Source organism: Onychomys torridus, chromosome 13 (assembly GCF_903995425.1).
Source record: "Onychomys torridus chromosome 13, mOncTor1.1, whole genome shotgun sequence".
Classification (NCBI taxonomy): Eukaryota; Metazoa; Chordata; class Mammalia; order Rodentia; family Cricetidae; genus Onychomys; species Onychomys torridus.
This window is the reverse complement of record NC_050455.1, coordinates 5,776,346-5,792,970: the sequence shown is the minus strand read 5'-3', so window position 1 is coordinate 5,792,970 and position 16,625 is coordinate 5,776,346. Positions and strand designations below refer to the sequence as shown.

The 16,625-nt window shown below is 45.1% G+C and overlaps 1 protein-coding gene across 2 annotated transcripts in view; it reads left to right on the top strand.

The window, feature by feature from the left end:
- Positions 1-16,625, top strand: part of Kctd1 (potassium channel tetramerization domain containing 1) — a 103,743-nt gene that overhangs the window by 54,596 nt on the left and 32,522 nt on the right. The window lies entirely within an intron of this gene.

Genomic DNA, 16,625 nt, shown 5'->3' with positions numbered 1-16,625 from the left:
GCAAGAAAGAGACAGACAGACAGAGAGACAGAGAAAATTGTTTTGTTTTGTTTTTTTTCTTTTGGGAGACCTGCCAGCTAGTTCCCAAATAAATCACTCATAGAGGCTCATTTTTACTTATGGAATCCAGCCTTAGCCTGGCTTGTTGCTTGTCAGCTTTTGAACTTAAATTATCTTGTCTACCTTTTGCCTCTGAGCTTTTCCCATTCTCTTACTTCTGTAGATCTCACTCTTATACTGTGGCTTGCTGTGTAGCTGGGTGGCTGGCCACTGGAGTCCTCCTCCTCTTCTCGCTCCTAGATCTCTCCCTCCCATAGTTCTCTCGATATATATTCTCTCCATCTGCCAGCCCTGCCTATCCTTTCTCCTGCCTTGCTATTGGCCATTCAGCTCTTTATTAGACCATCAGGTGTTTTAGACAGGCACAGTAATACAGCTTCACTGAGTTAAACAAATGCAACATAAACAAAAGTAGTACACCTTAAAATAATATTCTACAACAGATAATAATGTTTATAGCCTAAATAGACAAGATAGAATAAAAATCATAGCTACCATATAAAAACGTTATGAAGACCAGCATTTTAGCTTTTCAGATCTCTCTTGACTGCCTAGTACTTTTTGAAAGAATTTGAAAATCTGAGTAAAAAGGATAGAAAAAAATTGTTCTCTTGATTTCCAGCTTTACTTTCCACAAGAAAAATGAAATTGTTAAAATAGAGGTTTATAAGGAATCCACAAAGCTGTGCATTTTACAACCCCGCCTCTCAGGTGTTAGGGTAGGTTGTGACTCAAAAATTCTAAGAAGGCGCTACAAAAGCCCATGGTCACAGTGGCTGTAGTTTTCAAGAATATGGCTCTATAAATATTATTTTTTAAGTGTACCTATTTGTATTCCTTCCCACCTAACATCAACTACAGGAAAACACTGCTGACCTTTCAGATGAGACATTAAATCCTGGGTGAAGTAAAAATACATACAAAGGTCCAAATCCTGTCCTTAAATGTAGGGTAGGTTAGTGGTCTGGTCTGGTGGCCTTTGCTTTGGTTAACTTTTAAAACTTCCAATATAAGGGGGAGTTAATGCAGCTTGAGGGGCCTCCTTCTGAAGTTCATAGGACAGAAGCATTTCTGATTTGGCATGTTTTCAAATTGTAGAATATTTATCAATAAATAATGAGAAATCTGGGGAAAGAGGTCCCAAGTTTGAACATGAAATTCATTTATGTTTTATACACACACACACACACACACACACACACACACACACACACACACACACCAAGGATCATTCTGTATCATGTTTTAAATAATTCTGTGGATGAAACCAAGTTTCCATGTAGGATGTTATGTTGTTACAGAGAAGGTCTTGGGGACTGGGGAGGTAGCTAAATTGGTAAGGAGCTTGCCACAAAAGCATGGGTCCAATCCCCATAACTCACATTTTAAAAAAAGCTGGTATGTCCCTATAATTCCAGCTGACCCACTTAGCATTTATTGTGAACTTGGCATACTCTAGTCACCTGGGAAGAAAGGACTTCCGTTGAGGAATTGCCTAGATCGGGTTGGCATGCCTGTGGGGTACTGTCTTGATTGCTAATGCATCTAGGAAAGCCCAGCCCACTGTAGGCATTACATTCCCTAGGTAGGTGTCCTGGGTTGTATAAGAAAGCTAGCGGTGGTGGCGCATGCCTTTAATCCCAGCACTTGGGAGGCAGAGGCAGGTGGATCTCTGTGAGTTCGAGGCCAACCTGGGCTACAGAGCGAGATCCAGGAAAGGCGTAAAGCTACACAGAGAAACCCTGTCTTGAAAAAATGAGAGAGAGAGAGAGAGAGAGAGAAGGAGAGAGAGAAGGAGAGAGGAGAGAGAAAGAAAGAAAGAAAAAAGAGAGAGCGAGAGAGAGAAAGAAAAGAAAGAAGGAAAGGAAGGAAGGAAGGAAGGAAGGAAGGAAGGAAGGAAGGAAGGAAGGAAGGAAGGAAGAGAAAGAAAGTAAGCTAGGTAAGCCAACGGGCAAGCAGCATTCCTCTGAGGTGTCTACTTAAGGATCATGTCTGGTTTCCTGCCTTGACTTCCCTCAGCGCTGGATTGTGACCTAGAAACACAAACTAACTAAACCCTCTCCCCATCTTCTGGTCAGGGTATTTTATCACAGCAACAGAATGCAGCTGGGGTACTAGTACCAGGGAAGCAGAGATAGGAGCATCCTTGGGTCTCACTGGCCAACCAGCTAATTATGCAAGCTCTAGGCCAATAATGGACCCTGTTTCCAAAAACCTGATGGGCAGCTCCTGAGGGGTGATGCCCAAAGTTGACTTTTGGCCTCCATACACACATGCATTCCTCCAAGCCCCACACACATGCATGAACACGTATGTGCACACACTTGAGTAGATGCCCACGCCAAGGTTCTGGACTTGGGAGCATTTTGGATGTGGGTGTTAGGACCATTGGCCTGTGCCTTAGGCAGATGGTTGTGCTCTGGTTGCTCACTGCAGCTGCGTGGGGCTTTCCATAGTCCAATGGAGGTTCTAATGGAATCTGAGGCTCAGTCTTCTGTAGAGTTCTGGATTCACTTAGACCTTGGGCCGGGGAGGCAGATTAAAGGGTTGATCGCTCTCCTCCATTCTGTTGCTGTCTCACATAATTTTTCACTCCTCTTGTTGGTACTCCATATTTTAGAAACAGACCTCAATTCATGTCTCATTAGGAGACTTCCCTGGTCTACCTTTCCATGAGTGTTCCTCAAGTCTGTGTTTTGACCCTCATTGCTCATATCCTGAAACATGCATCAGCTTCCAGATTCCTTCACCCTCTCGAGCTGTTTGGTCTCCTAGTAACTAGCTGCCACATGTAGCTAATGAGCATCCAGAGAGCAGACATTCCCAATTGAAATCCTCTCTTGCTGTACATTACACACTGAAATTTGAGGCACACACACACACGCACACACACACAAAGGTCTGAACTATTCCAATGGTTTTCATATTACTTCCTTTTCTTGAAGTGATAAGATTTTTAGTGACGTAGAAATATATTTCAGACAAGTTTGGTTTCTTTTCACTTCTCCCATGTGGCCACTAGAAAATGTAAAATTGCTCATATGTCGTCTTCCCTGTATGGCAGCACTAAACTAGTAATACGTGTTTTTATGAAAAGAATGAAACCTGCCCTTTCCTCATTCCTGATGCCTGCATATATCAAAAATTGAATTTTTTCCCGTTAACCTAATTAGAAAAGGCAGAATTGTTCAGCTTGCCTTCCTACGTTTTCTTGTCATTTCCAGTCACCGCTCACCCATAGTATAGTATCACAGCAGCAGCAACAACAAAGAACTGTTCTCCTTTCCTTTGGGGTTTCAGAGGTCAAACTGCGGGCCTTGTGCATGGTGAGCCATGCTCCATCACCAAGCCTCACCTCCAGCCCAAGCGGAGGTGATTGAACTCATGCACCTGGGCTTAGATGTAGGCCTGCCATCCGCCTGGCAGTTATTCAATAGGTTGGTAGGGTCCAATGACCCAACACCTGCCTTCTCTCTAATATAGCAGGTACAACTGCGTCTTCTTGTAAAGCTGTAATGAGTGTGGTTATAGAAATCTCTCCCTAGCCCCGTGTTTGATGCATAGTAATCTGCCAAGCCCAGCAGTTGTCTCCTTTCAAACTGCCTTCCTAATTCTAACCGGACCCCACTTCTGCTCCCTACAGCCAGGGGACAGCCTGACATCGGGGTCTCCTTCCTTGTATCTGTATTGTGCCTTGAGCTCAGTCTTTCCAACAGGAGAGAACATTAAGCTTACGTCAAGTTTCAAAGAAACTTCTGTTCCCATGGCTTATACATAAAGCAAATGACACTGGTCAGATAACAATGGCTCAGTGTTCAGTTGGCCACCGTGTGCTGCTTTGCTCCTTCTTGGTTCTTGTGATACTTTCATAAGTAATTAAATATTCATCTCAAAGAAAATTCAGAAAGGGTACCCACACTCTGATTTTAGCAGTCAAACATATATAGAAGAGTAGGTGGTTGTGATATTTCCCATAGGTGTCAAAGGTCCCTTCAATTTCTGTGACGATCTCTGACCTAGTCAACCCTCTGTCAATAAAGCCCCAACAGATCAATTGGGTTACCCATGACCTTCAAATTATTAGCAACTCTGGTTAGCCTTCTCTAGTCTAGGGGCTTTGAACTTTCCTTTCCCTGAAGGACTCCCCAGGTCCCTTAGAGCCCCCGGTTCTTCTCCAGCTCCCTCTTCTGGTGGGGTGGCTCAGAGGGCAGGGAGACTTCCAGGCTTACAGGGAAGACCTGTAGTTAAGAAATTCTGATTTGTAAGTAGCAGCCTTAAAAGACATGAGGTGTAGGACGTGAGGCATAGGGCGTGAGGCGTAGGGCGTGAGGTAGGTGCACAGTTTGGTGGTACAGCACATGCACAAGGACCTGAGTTTGACCCAGGCACTGATGGAGGAAGGGTGACTGCTCTGAATCTCCAGCTGGGGCTACTGCTTGGCCTTGCAATCCGTAAGAACACCTGGTTTGGATCTATAATGAATTTACACCCACAAAGTTGAAAGGGAAAACAAGCCCCACAAACAAACACCAAAACCAGTCCGAAGACACCATGCACACTCTATCTTAGCACTTGGGAGGCTGAAGTAGAGGTATATTGAGTTTGGGGCTAAGCTGGCCTGCAAACAGAGGCACTATGGGAAAACCAAACCTGTATAGGGATAGGAGACAGCTGTGTGCATGTAAAGATGGGCGGTCAGGGGTTAGCAAATGAGCACTCATGGATCTGCTACCTGTTTTTACAATAAAGTTTTACTAGAGACAACAACAAAGGAAAAGTCAAGAAAAATAATGCCACCATCAGATGCTTTCAGATATTTACAGGCTTATAATCTGAGCTGCTCAGGAAACAGAGGCAGGGGGGTTGTGAGTTCAAAGCCAGCCTGGGCAACTTACCTAGATTGTGTCTCAAAATAGGTTGTTTTTTGTTTTTTTTTTTTTTTAAGAGGGTAGGGGGCTCTGGAAATATAGCTCAGTGGTAGGATACTTCCCCAACATCCCTGATCAACCCAGCACCACTTTTTAAAAAGGAAAGAAAATAAGCGGACATATACAGATCCACTCACTTGATTTGTAGTGTGAGCATCTGAGGGGAGGTGGTTGTAGATATTGTATTTTTTCTCTGGCCTGGGCATATTTGAAGGGCAGATCTGATTATGACTGGCTCAAAAACATTGGTGACACTTTATTAACACAATTGATAATGAAACATTTAAATATTGCAATAATTTGTTTATTAAGCCCCATGCCAAATTACAGGGCATCCTGAAGATCTGCTCTTGGCATATGTGTATGAAGAACATGCACTCAGTAATCATTTTAAGAAAGACTTGTCTGAGTTCAAAGTTGGGTCTTCCGCATCCATCACTGTCCCTTTTAGCAAAAGTAATTTTAGTAGTGCTGTGCTCATTCTGATTTGAACACTTCCACTCGGGGAAGTGGACTGATACTACTAATCAATAGGACCTACTGGGTGGTAACAAAGCGAGGGTCTTGGTGGAAAGAGCTCACTGCCTCAGGTTTCAGTCCCCTGAGCCATCTGAGCTGACGGCTTGACAGTGCTTTTGTATATTTTAAACCTGGTACATGAGTTAACTCCCACGTAAGTAGATTATGCTAAATGGATGTCTCCAAAATAGCTGTGGAATTACTAAGCACATGGGGATATGTAGGTAACTGCAAAACTCAAGTCCCCCTTTTTGCAGCCATGGGGTTGATGCCCATGGCCACCCAAGGGTGTACATTCAGAGCTTCAGGATGGAGGAGCCACACGTGGGTGCCTGGCCAGCAGAGAGCAGGCATCTGGCATGCATCACTCTCACACGCATTGGACATTACAGGATCAGTGCAGCAGAGCTGTACTGAGGGGAAGGCCGATCAGTGTCATATGAGACGGTTAGGGAAGCCAGGATTGTGAGTTCTAGGCTACTCCGTGTTACATATGCACCCTGTCTCGAAACAAAACCACCTAAAATGGAGCTGGACAGATGGCTCAGTGGTTAAGAGCACTTCCTACTCTTCCAGAGGACCTGAGTTTGGTACCCAGCACTCATGTCCATGTTGGGTAGTTCATAACGAGAGGATCCAACACCCTCTTCTCTATTCCCAAATACACCTGAACTCACATATGAACACACATACACAGAAACACAGGCATATACACATAATTTTAAATACAGTAAATATTTTTTAAAACCCTAAAATAAATAGGATCTTTAAGGCCTGTTCTGAAGACAATCAAATCCAATGTTTGCATTTCTGTCCACTTGTATCCTGGCCTGGGGAGCTTTCTAGACTCCTGTGTTAGGCCTGGGGTTCTGTGACATCCCCTTTCCTGCCCTTTGCTTCCAGTTTAATGCTGTCACTCCTAGATGCAGGTCCTACCATGTTATCACGTAAGCCCATACGTTAAAGACCGCGGGTCCTACCATGTTATCACGTAAGCCCATACGTTAAAGACCGCGGGTCCTACCATGTTATCACGTAAGCCCAGACGTTAAAGACCGCGGGTCCTACCATGTTATCACGTAAGCCCATACGTTAAAGACCACAAAAGCTAAGTGCTGCCAGAATGAATGCATCTGATTTGCCAAATGGTTCACTGAACTTTTCTTCAGAATTGCTGCATGGAGCCAGGCTCAATGGTGTATATCTGTAACCTGAGGTCTCAGGGGGCAGAGGCAGGAGGATCCCAGATGAGGCTTGCCTGGGCTGTGCAGAGAGAATCTATCTACAAAGCAAACAGACAAACAAAACCAAAAAGCATGCCAATGACGAAGCCGTTCTGTTATATCCAGCTTTTTGATCCACGCATTGGATAATCCAGTGCCCATGTTAAAGTGTCGTGGGGTAGGTCGGCTGTGGAAGGTCACCAGAAAGGGAGGGGAAATCGTACTTCTGCTGTGAGAGGACACACACCCATTGACTGAGGAGCGAGGTCTGGCGAAGCCTTAGACTTTGGGAGAGGCAAGGCCCTGGGAATGGAAGGTGTGGAGTTCCCCAGGGCTGACAGGAGGGTTCTTCCTGCTCTCTCACCCCTCTTCACTTTACAGTCATGGCTGCTCCTCTGGGATGCAGGCAAACAACTGAAGAGCCCCTGTGTTTAAACAGGGGCCTGCTTCTCTCTTTAGTGCGGGGAGAGTATCCTTTAGTAACATGGACTGTACAGCTCCTGGGTTCCTCTGTCACAAGAGAACAAGATCGGCCTTGCTTTCGGTGTGGTTGGACTTGGAGTATCTTGTCTTAAAATATAGTTTAGAGGAAAGGCCACTACAGTGTCTGTGCTTTTCCCCACCACACACTGACGTTCACTGATGCATTATTGTGTTTTCCTTTCCACCAGAGCACGCAATGGCCTGCAGAAGTCCTCACTCTCTTACAGCGGCCTCTGTAGCTCATCAGACAGAGGTAGCAGAGAAATCAGTCAGTAAGCAATATTCACTAGATAGTTAGTTACTACGAAGAAAGATAATAGCTGGGCATGGTGGGGCATACCTGTAATCCCAGCACATGGGAGGTAGAGGAGGAACAACAGGAGTTTATGGCCATGTCTGTTACACTATAAGTTTGAGATACCCTGGGCTATATGAGACACTGTCTTAAGAAAACAGTACTGCACAAGATAAATAGGCCCTCTGGGGAATTAACTTGCCGACTGTATTAAATCTAAAGATGATTTTATTTTCACACAGTTATTTCTCTCCCCAAGAAACATATTCATTTATATGAGAGTAAAATTAAGCCAAAAGTCCAGTTTGCATTTTAATTTACACTTGGAAGCAGAATTTTGCTACTGTGGCATGCTGAGTCTTACCCAATCTGTCTGTCTCCTGTGTCCTTTGATGCATCCAGCAGAGGAGGCATGGGGAATCACTGCATAGGCCCTTTGTCCCAGTGGTCAGGAGCACACAGGATGTCTGTGCTGCAGGCCCTGGGTGTGGCAAAGCTCCCCTCCCTGCTCCGCCCCCCATAGTGCCCTTTGTGACAGCATTTCTTTCAGTTTTGCATGTGAAGTTGTTTGGTTTTGACTGAAGTAGTAAATTAAAAGCTGTTGAAATCAATGTGTGTAGAAGCTTTGTGGAAGCCAATAATGCTTTAGCTTACTCCTCATCCTTCCAGGTTAGACCCGGAAGGAGGCACAGACCCCTTACATGTATGCACCTGCTGCCACCTTCATGTTAGAGTCACTTGGGAATAACAGAGGAAAATGGTTCCAGGCAGAGCTGTGGGCCATATTGTGTATGTTAATTATGCCTAATTTGTCAATAACCCAGCTTCCCATTGGACATCTTCCTGTTACCTTACAAAGCTCTTTCTGCTTACGTTCCACCCATTTTTAATTGCTTTCTACATTATTTTTAATACTATTTTTATTTATAATTTCATACAATATATTTGATCATATTGTTTCTCCTCCCCCAAATCTTCAGGTCCTCCCCCAGCCACCTACCTATCCAACTTCATGTTCTATCTCTTCCTTAAAAAAACGAAACAAAAACCCATGGAGTCCAGTTTTTGCTGGCCGATTACTCTGGGTGTGGTGCCCACTCTGGAGCATGGGAAATTGGGTAACTGTCTCTTCACTGAACTGACTTTCCCTTATCCAGCAGCGATCCAATGTGCCTTCATGCCCACTTCCTATTCTCAGAGCTGTGATGTTGTCTGGGCTGTGCTTGCTCGGGTCACCCACGGTGTCTCAAAAGTTCCCTTGGAGTCATCCACCACCTGTGGCTCTTACAGTCCTTCTGCCTCTTCTACATAGATCCCTGAGCCCTTCAGAGACAGCTGTGATGGAGACACCCCAGTTAGGGCTAAGCATTAAAGTGACTTCCTCTCTGTTCATTGACCGTGTGGGTCTCTATGTTGATTACTTTACTGCAAGAAGAAACTTCTCTGGTAAGGTTGAGTGGTACCCTGAGGGGTATAGCAATGTCATTAGGAGTCATTTTGTTGCTGTGTTTATCTGGCAGAGTAATGGCAGCAGGTTTTCCCACAGGGCCCATGACCTGTCTAGCCTCGGGTTCTTTGAGACAGGGTCTCTCACTGAAGCTGAAGCTGGCTATTTTGGCTCAACTGGCTGGCCAGCAAGCCCCTTAGATCTTTGTGTCTCTTTGAATCCCAGCACTGGAACTGCAGCCATGTGTGCCGTGCCCTGCTTAATGTGAGCTCTGGAGATGAAACTTAGGTTCTCCTGCTTGCAAGTCACATGGTTATCAGCTAAGCCATCTCCTCAGCACCCAAACTCTCCACTCGTAGTAAATGCCCCTGGATCCTCATGGATCTCAGAGTTTGGGCACCTGATGTACAATGACAGGTACAAGTGTCCACAGGCTGTTCAGAGCATGCTCTGGTGTGGCCACATACAGTCTGTCAAACCAGGCTTTTCTTACTAATTATGCCGTGAATCATGCAGGACAACAGTTCTCAGTTCTTGTCTGTCATGATGAATAGTGTCACCGAGAATGCCAGATTATTTTTACTGTTTTCTGTATCTTCGTGTTTCTTCTCATCATACAAGAAAGTAACAAATGCCTATCTGTTCATCTGTTCGAAAATTAATCCATTCGGGTAATTTCTTACAAGGTTAATATGTGAAAACTATGCTCATCTCCCTGAGTTCGTGAGAGCAATTCCGTCAGAGGAGCATCAGTTTTTAAGTGGTTCCTTCATGAGCTCAGCCCACCGGTTTTGGACGTTGCTTTTCAGGGACCGACTGCTGTTCATACAAACCCAGTCATTTCTGCCAGCCACACACGTGGTTTGGGGGGGGGGGGGGAGATGTAGTTTTTTTTGTTCTTTAAAGGCCACTATGAAAGGATTTAGGACCAGTGAGGTCATGATGACCTGAGTTCAGTGCCCAGAACCAGCAATGAAGGAAAGAGCTGCCCCCCAAAGGTGTCCTCTTTAACTGCTGGCAGCTGGGAGCTTCTGAGGGAGGGAGAACCAGACTTTCCTAAGGACGTGGCTGCTGATAGGACTACCCTGTTCTAGTGCCCATGCACATATGGGCAGCACTGGCTGGACCTGGCAGGTTACAGGCATGTGTGTGTGTATGTGTATAGACATATATGTACAGACTCACACATACATATTCTATATATAAATATATTTTACATATACATGTTTATAGCTATTATATAATATATGGTAAAGTTGAGGAAGGGACATGTTGGGGAGATGAGGGGGAATTGGAGGAGAGAAACGGGGTATAAATATATGAAATTCTCGAATTAAAAAAAACAGTTGTAAGCTGTCCTCTGACCTTCACGTGCATTCTGTGACATGGATGTACTCATTCCACTCTCTCACACATCACCACATACACACAACAGTAATGAAAATAATGAATATTTATATAGATTTCCAAAAACCCAACTGTCCTATTGGAGCCTGGAACGTAAGACTTATCATACCTGCAGCCTTGTTTTTGTGTCTTCTGGTAGTTCTGATGTCATCCTCCCAGGCCACCACAGTTAATGTCACACAGGGGACCTCGTGGGTGAGCAAGCACACTGCCATGTCTTCATGGTGAGTTTGTCTCACATTCATGCAGAAGTCAAATATTTCTTAACTGAAGCACTTATTCACATCCTAGCATAACTTAAACTTCATTGAAAATTTGAGTTTCTTAGCCAGGCATGGGGTTGATGCCTGTGGTTCCAGCTTCTGTCGAGGCTGAGACGGCCCAGACATTCATAACCAGCCTTTGCAACATAGTGAACCTAGTCTCATGAAAATAAGTAAATTAATTAGAGTACTTTCAAAAGGAAATCTCCCATAGGTGGTATCAAAAAGTGAGATTGAAAGCATCTCAGGGGTCCCCTGAGTGTGTACACAGTCAGTGTTCTCTCTCTGCAGGATGGAAACAGATTGTTCCACTTGCAGATAAGTACATGTTTTCCATCATTGTGCTTTCTGGATTTTGTATACATAAAATCTTGTTATGTGTGTATGGTTGGAAAGTAAAGGCAAAACTTTACCCTCAAGGAGCAAAGGATAGTAAAAGGAAGGCAAGGTGTGGGGTGGTGAGAATGTGTTCAGCAAGGATATAGCATATCCTCGTGGACAGCGCTCTTAGGTAATATTGTACCATGCAGAATTGGTATAGACAGTAGAATTTTTAGAAAGGACTAAAGAAAAAGACAAGACCAGGCACATGCAGGCTGTGAGGGAACTAGAGAAAAAGAAGCATGCTACCCCCTACACCGGCCAGATAGGTGTCTGTTATGTATGTCACCCGCTAAAAACCATTTCACTAAGTATTTAGAATGCCTTGCCTCAGTTGGATGTGTTATCAGTGCTCTGCTTTTAAGAGATTAATTGCAAGATGCTTGCAAAGTGGCAGCACTTTGTGCCAACATCTAACAGAAGTGGGTACACATTGCCCTCCATGCTCCTGGTGGGGGCCCTGAGAGAATGGGAAATCAGGCATGCTCTTACAAGGTGTCTTAGTTAGGGTTTCTGTTGCTGGGAAGACACTATGATCACCGCAACTCTTAAAAAGGAAAATATTTAATTGGGGCTGGCTTACAGTGCAAAGGTTCACTCCATTATCATCAGAACAGGGAGCATGGTGTCAGGCAGGCAGATGTGGTGCTGGAGGAATAGCTGAGAATTCTACATCTTGCAGGCACCAGGAAGTTAACTAAGACACTGGGCAGTATCTTGAGCACAGGAAACCTCAAAGCCCACCCCCATAGTGACACACTTCCTCCAGCAAGGCCACACCCACTCCAACAAAGCCACACCTCCTAATATTGCCACTTCCTGTGAGATTATGGGGGCCAATTACATTCAAACTGCCATATTACATGTTTTCCATGAAACTTCATCCCAAGGGAGAGCCCCCAAAGCGTATCAGTGAGTTGTTGAATTGTAATCAGGAGAGCACACTGGGACCTGGGGAGAGGGGACTGTGGGTAAAATGCTTTCTTTGCATGTGTGAAGACTCGAGTGTGAGGCCCCAGAACTCACGTTTAAAAACACGTGTGGTAGTTTGGGTCTTAATCTCAGTGTTTCTCCTGGGAGAGGCAGAGCAAACATAGGAATCCAGGGGGCTGTCTAGCCATATAGCCTGGCGTACATAGTACATAGCAGCAGATAACACAAAGAGACCCCATCTCAAATAGGGTGGACTTGAGCACTAATGCCCAAGGCTACCTTCTGGCCTCCAGTGCATACTCCCACTCCACATGCACACTGAAACAAAACAAAAACAACTCCATGGCCCCAGAAGTGACATTGGCTTTGGACAGTGGCTTCATGTTGCTAATAAACGCCAATGTCAGGCAGCTTAGAAATGACATTGTACCTTAGCTCTTTTGATTCTTTGTATTGAGAGGCTTAATTGAGTGCCTCATGAGTGAACCATGGCTTTTTAACAATGCAAAATGTACAGGCTGGAAAGCTTTACCACAGAAAGCTGAACTCAAGCTCACTCCATCTTGTTTCTTTGACTTGAACTCAGTGAGCTCTAGGATTCACCCCTAGCCTCATTAAGCTCTCGATGCCCCCCACCCCCAAAAAAATTGATCTTTGAAAAACAACCTAGAAGGCCCTGAAGACTTCTGAGCTTGCCTAAAACCTGAAAACTCCCCTGGCCTCAAAACAGCTCAATCCATAGAAAAGAAAAAAGAAAGGTCCTCTCCAACTCCTCTCTCCTCCAGGTCTCAGGCAAACCAAGCTGTATAGCCTAGATACCCCCAGCCCAATCTTCCCACCTCTACGTGAGTGTTGGGATTACAGGTGTGCACTACACACTCAGCTTAGGGCTGGGATTGAACCTAAGCCCTTGGGAATGCTAGGCAAGCACTCTACCAGTTGAGTTATATGCCGAGATGACCCCCCCCCCTTTTTCCCCTCTAGTTCTGTCTTTAAGGAATAACCTAAGACTGGCCCACTAGTCTATAATCTTAAGCGCTTTACGGAAGAGGCCTCACCCAAACCCAACATGTTGCTAATATACCATGTAAGGAATGAACTGGCATGCAGGAGAATTAAGAAAGAAAATCATTAGATATATTGAATTATTGGACTAAAGGTCATAACAGCCAAGCTAACCCATGAAACTTTGTTTGAACGAAGCACACTCCTTTCTTCCCACTGTGAGGTGTCTGCAGTTGTCAGAAAGCGGTGGCTTGTCTCTCCAAGAACTAGGTGTGCTGGGTGGGCTCCTGAGGAGCTCCTCTGTGTGCCCACCCGAAGCAGGAGTGGAGTAATGACAAGTTCTTGTTCCTAGCTGGGAATGTTTACTTCTTTAGCTGATCTGCAGGTCGGTGCCTGGTTCTGTTTTTTCTTGGAGAGCATTGGGAGAAACATCTAGAGATATATCTGTTGTTTTCAGTGTGCACCTCTGGGGGAATGCTTAAACTATGCCATCCAAGCATGAGCCTGGCAGGGAGGGGTTAATTGCCTAAGACAGACACCTCCAGAGTGACTGCTCTTGGCCCTGCAGCTACCAAGGGCAAAAGAGCTGTCAACAGCCTTTTTGGGAGTTTCCCAAGCACACAACAATAAGAGTGGTCTTTAAATCAGGGACAGGTCTGAACTTTCTGTGAGCCGGGCAGTTAACACAAGGTCTTAGTAGCCAACACCAGTAGAACTTGCTGTGTACCTGAAGCCTGCCTCCCAGTGCTGAGCGTCCAGGCATGAGGCACCATGCCTGGCTCTCCGGGTCACGTCGTTCATGTGATGCTCTCAGTTGGTGACTACTAAGCACAGGCGAGCATAATCTAGAAATGGGAGGCTTCAGAGAGCATGTAGCCAAACAGGCACATTCCGTGGTGATCCACAGAAACAGACATTCTGAGAGGGCTGGTGGGTGACAAAGATGTCCGGGTACGCCCTTCAGCGTGCCTGTGTGCTACTGACTCTGTGGAATGAATGTCAGTGTTCAGCTTTTTTCTCTTCGTCTAAGGAAGCACAACTCACAGTCCTGAGGTGGTGTCCTGGGACAGCTCGGTTTCTGGGTGTGTTTTAAACTCCGTCACTCTGCAGTCATAGTCACAGGATGAATTCTTTTCCGTTCATTCAGCCACCTTTTGATGCTCTCAACACCTGCTTGTGACTGTTGCTGTATAAACTCTTGACAATGATGGTCGTAAATGTTCAGTGTGTGTATGTGTGTGTGTATGTGTGTGTGTGCTGGCTAGCTTTATGTCCACCTGACACAAGCTAGGGTTATATGAAAGAAGGGAACCTTCTTGAGAAAATGCCTCCAAAAGATGCAGCTGTAGGGCATTTTCTTCTTTAGTGATTGGTATGAGAGGCCCAGCCCATGGTGGGTGGCACCATCCTGGGCTGGTGGTCCTAGGTTCTATAGGGTACCTGGCTGAGCAAGCAGCATCCTCTATGGCCTTTGCATCAGCTCCTGCCTCTAGGTACCTGCCCTGTTAGAGATCCTGTCCTGACTTCCTTTGATGATGAACTGCAAACCAAATAAACTCCCCAATTTGCTTGGGTCATGGTGTTTCCTCACAGAAATAGTAACCCTGACTAAGACAGTGTGTGTGTGTGTGTGTGTGTGTGTGTGTGTGTGTGTGTGTGTGTGTACGTACACTTGTCTATATGTGTGAATTTGTATATGTGTGTGGCATATATGCATGTGTGTATGTGCATTTGTATATGGCATGTATGCAAGTCTTTATACATGCATTTATATATGTGTGGTGTTTATGCATATGGAGTGTGCATCTGTGTATGTGCATGTGTTTTTGTATGTGTGAAGTGTTTATGCATATGGTGTATAAATTTGTATATATTTGTGTTGAGTATATGTTTGTGTATGTGTGTGACATGTATGCATTTGTGTACATGTGTGGTAATAATGCGTATGGTAGGTGTGTGCATTTGTTTCTCTGAACATGGGGTAGAAAGAAAGCAGTACAAATGAGTCAGGGTGGATTCAGTTATTCTGTCCATCTTCCTGAAGATGTTATAAAAGCATTGGCCTGGTCTTTTGGTAATTTCATGTTCTTTTCATTAAACTGTTAAGCTTCTAGGTTTTTCACTTAAATACACTAAGGAAAGATTTAAATACTTTCATTATAAGCCACTGTTTTGCTGGCATGATCGCAAGTGGGGAAAACTGTGAAGTTGAAAATGGAAATGCTGGCTTGGCCATCGTCCTCTTGTATGATCAATATAATGCGCGCTTATGTGAAGCAATGACTGAGGCATATTGTAAGTGATCCCAACAGTCTGGAGTAGTGGGACAACAAAGGAGGTGTGGGCACACTCCACTCCCCAGCCTGTCCTCACTGATGGTCACAGAGTAGGAAAGAGCGGGCCAGCGGCCACCTGTGAACTGCAGTCTGGGGACAGACCCAGGGGCTTGCTAGACATTGGGGAAGACTCGAGAACGTTCTGTCACATTCTGTAATCTGACAGTCAGTTTGTCGTGATGAAGAAGCCCGGGAATAAGGGTAGAAGTCAGGTACAACTCAGATTCACTCAGAACACACTCAGGAGTTTCCTGTCACAAGAAATATGAAGGCCTAGGGATGTAGTTTGGTGGTAGAGTTCTTGGCGAACATGCAGTATATGCTGGATTTGAGGATTTGCAGAGAGAAAGGAGAGGGAGGAGATGGACAGTCCAAGGAAGGAGGGAGGGAAGAAAGGGAGGGAGGGAGGGAGGGAGGGGAAACCACAGCCACAAGATCACAAGATGGCAGGTGGAAAGGGCCAGAGCAGGGCTCTGAGACAGGCGGGCAGACTGGGACAGTACTGTAGGCCTAAGCTTCTGCTCTTTCTTGTCTTTTGTTTGTTTTGTAGTGCTGGGAATTGAACCCTGGTCCTTGTACATGCTGACAAGGACTCAACCATGGATCTTCATCCCTGACTTGATGTTTTAGTGTGCTTGGATGGTTTAGTAGCAGAGGGACTTGGGACAGCTCAAAGGTGGACTGGCCCTCACTCTCAGGCAGGCAGACCTCAGCTTCTCAGCATCCTCAGCAGGCTACTTGATGGCACTACAACCCAGTCTTCACTGCCTCAACCAAAATGTTCCCTGTACTAGGCATTTTTATACTCAGTATTACCATAGTGAGAATTCAAGCAGATAATCTGTAAAATTTCCAGCAGAGTGTTGAACACACTCTCAATAAATGTTAGCTATTATAGCATTTCCCCCCTCTGAATAAGGATTATTACTCGAAAATGGAAAACATATTCTAGAGTTCTTAAATCAAGAGAAAAGCCTAAGGAGTGTGTCAAAAAATCCCTCTAAATATAGAACCCACTGTTGGGAGGAGGAAGGGGGTGGCTGCAGAGGCAGGCTCATGCGCACATGTTCATGCTTGCCTGCTCACACAGAAAGCAAGACAAAACCCTGAAGAGACTGTGTTCACTGAAAATACCCAGCTGGGCTCCAGGAAAAGGCAGGATGATTTCGTCCTGGGCTCATCTGAGAAAAATAGCCATTCGTTCTAGAAACCATTTAAAACAGACACTTGCTTGACCCAGGTGTATGCCCACGCAGTCTTAATTCTTTTTGTCCAGTTCAGCCCGATTGATTGGGGGCACAGCACTTAATTGTTTGAGGATGAAAATCTGCCAGCAGTTACTGAG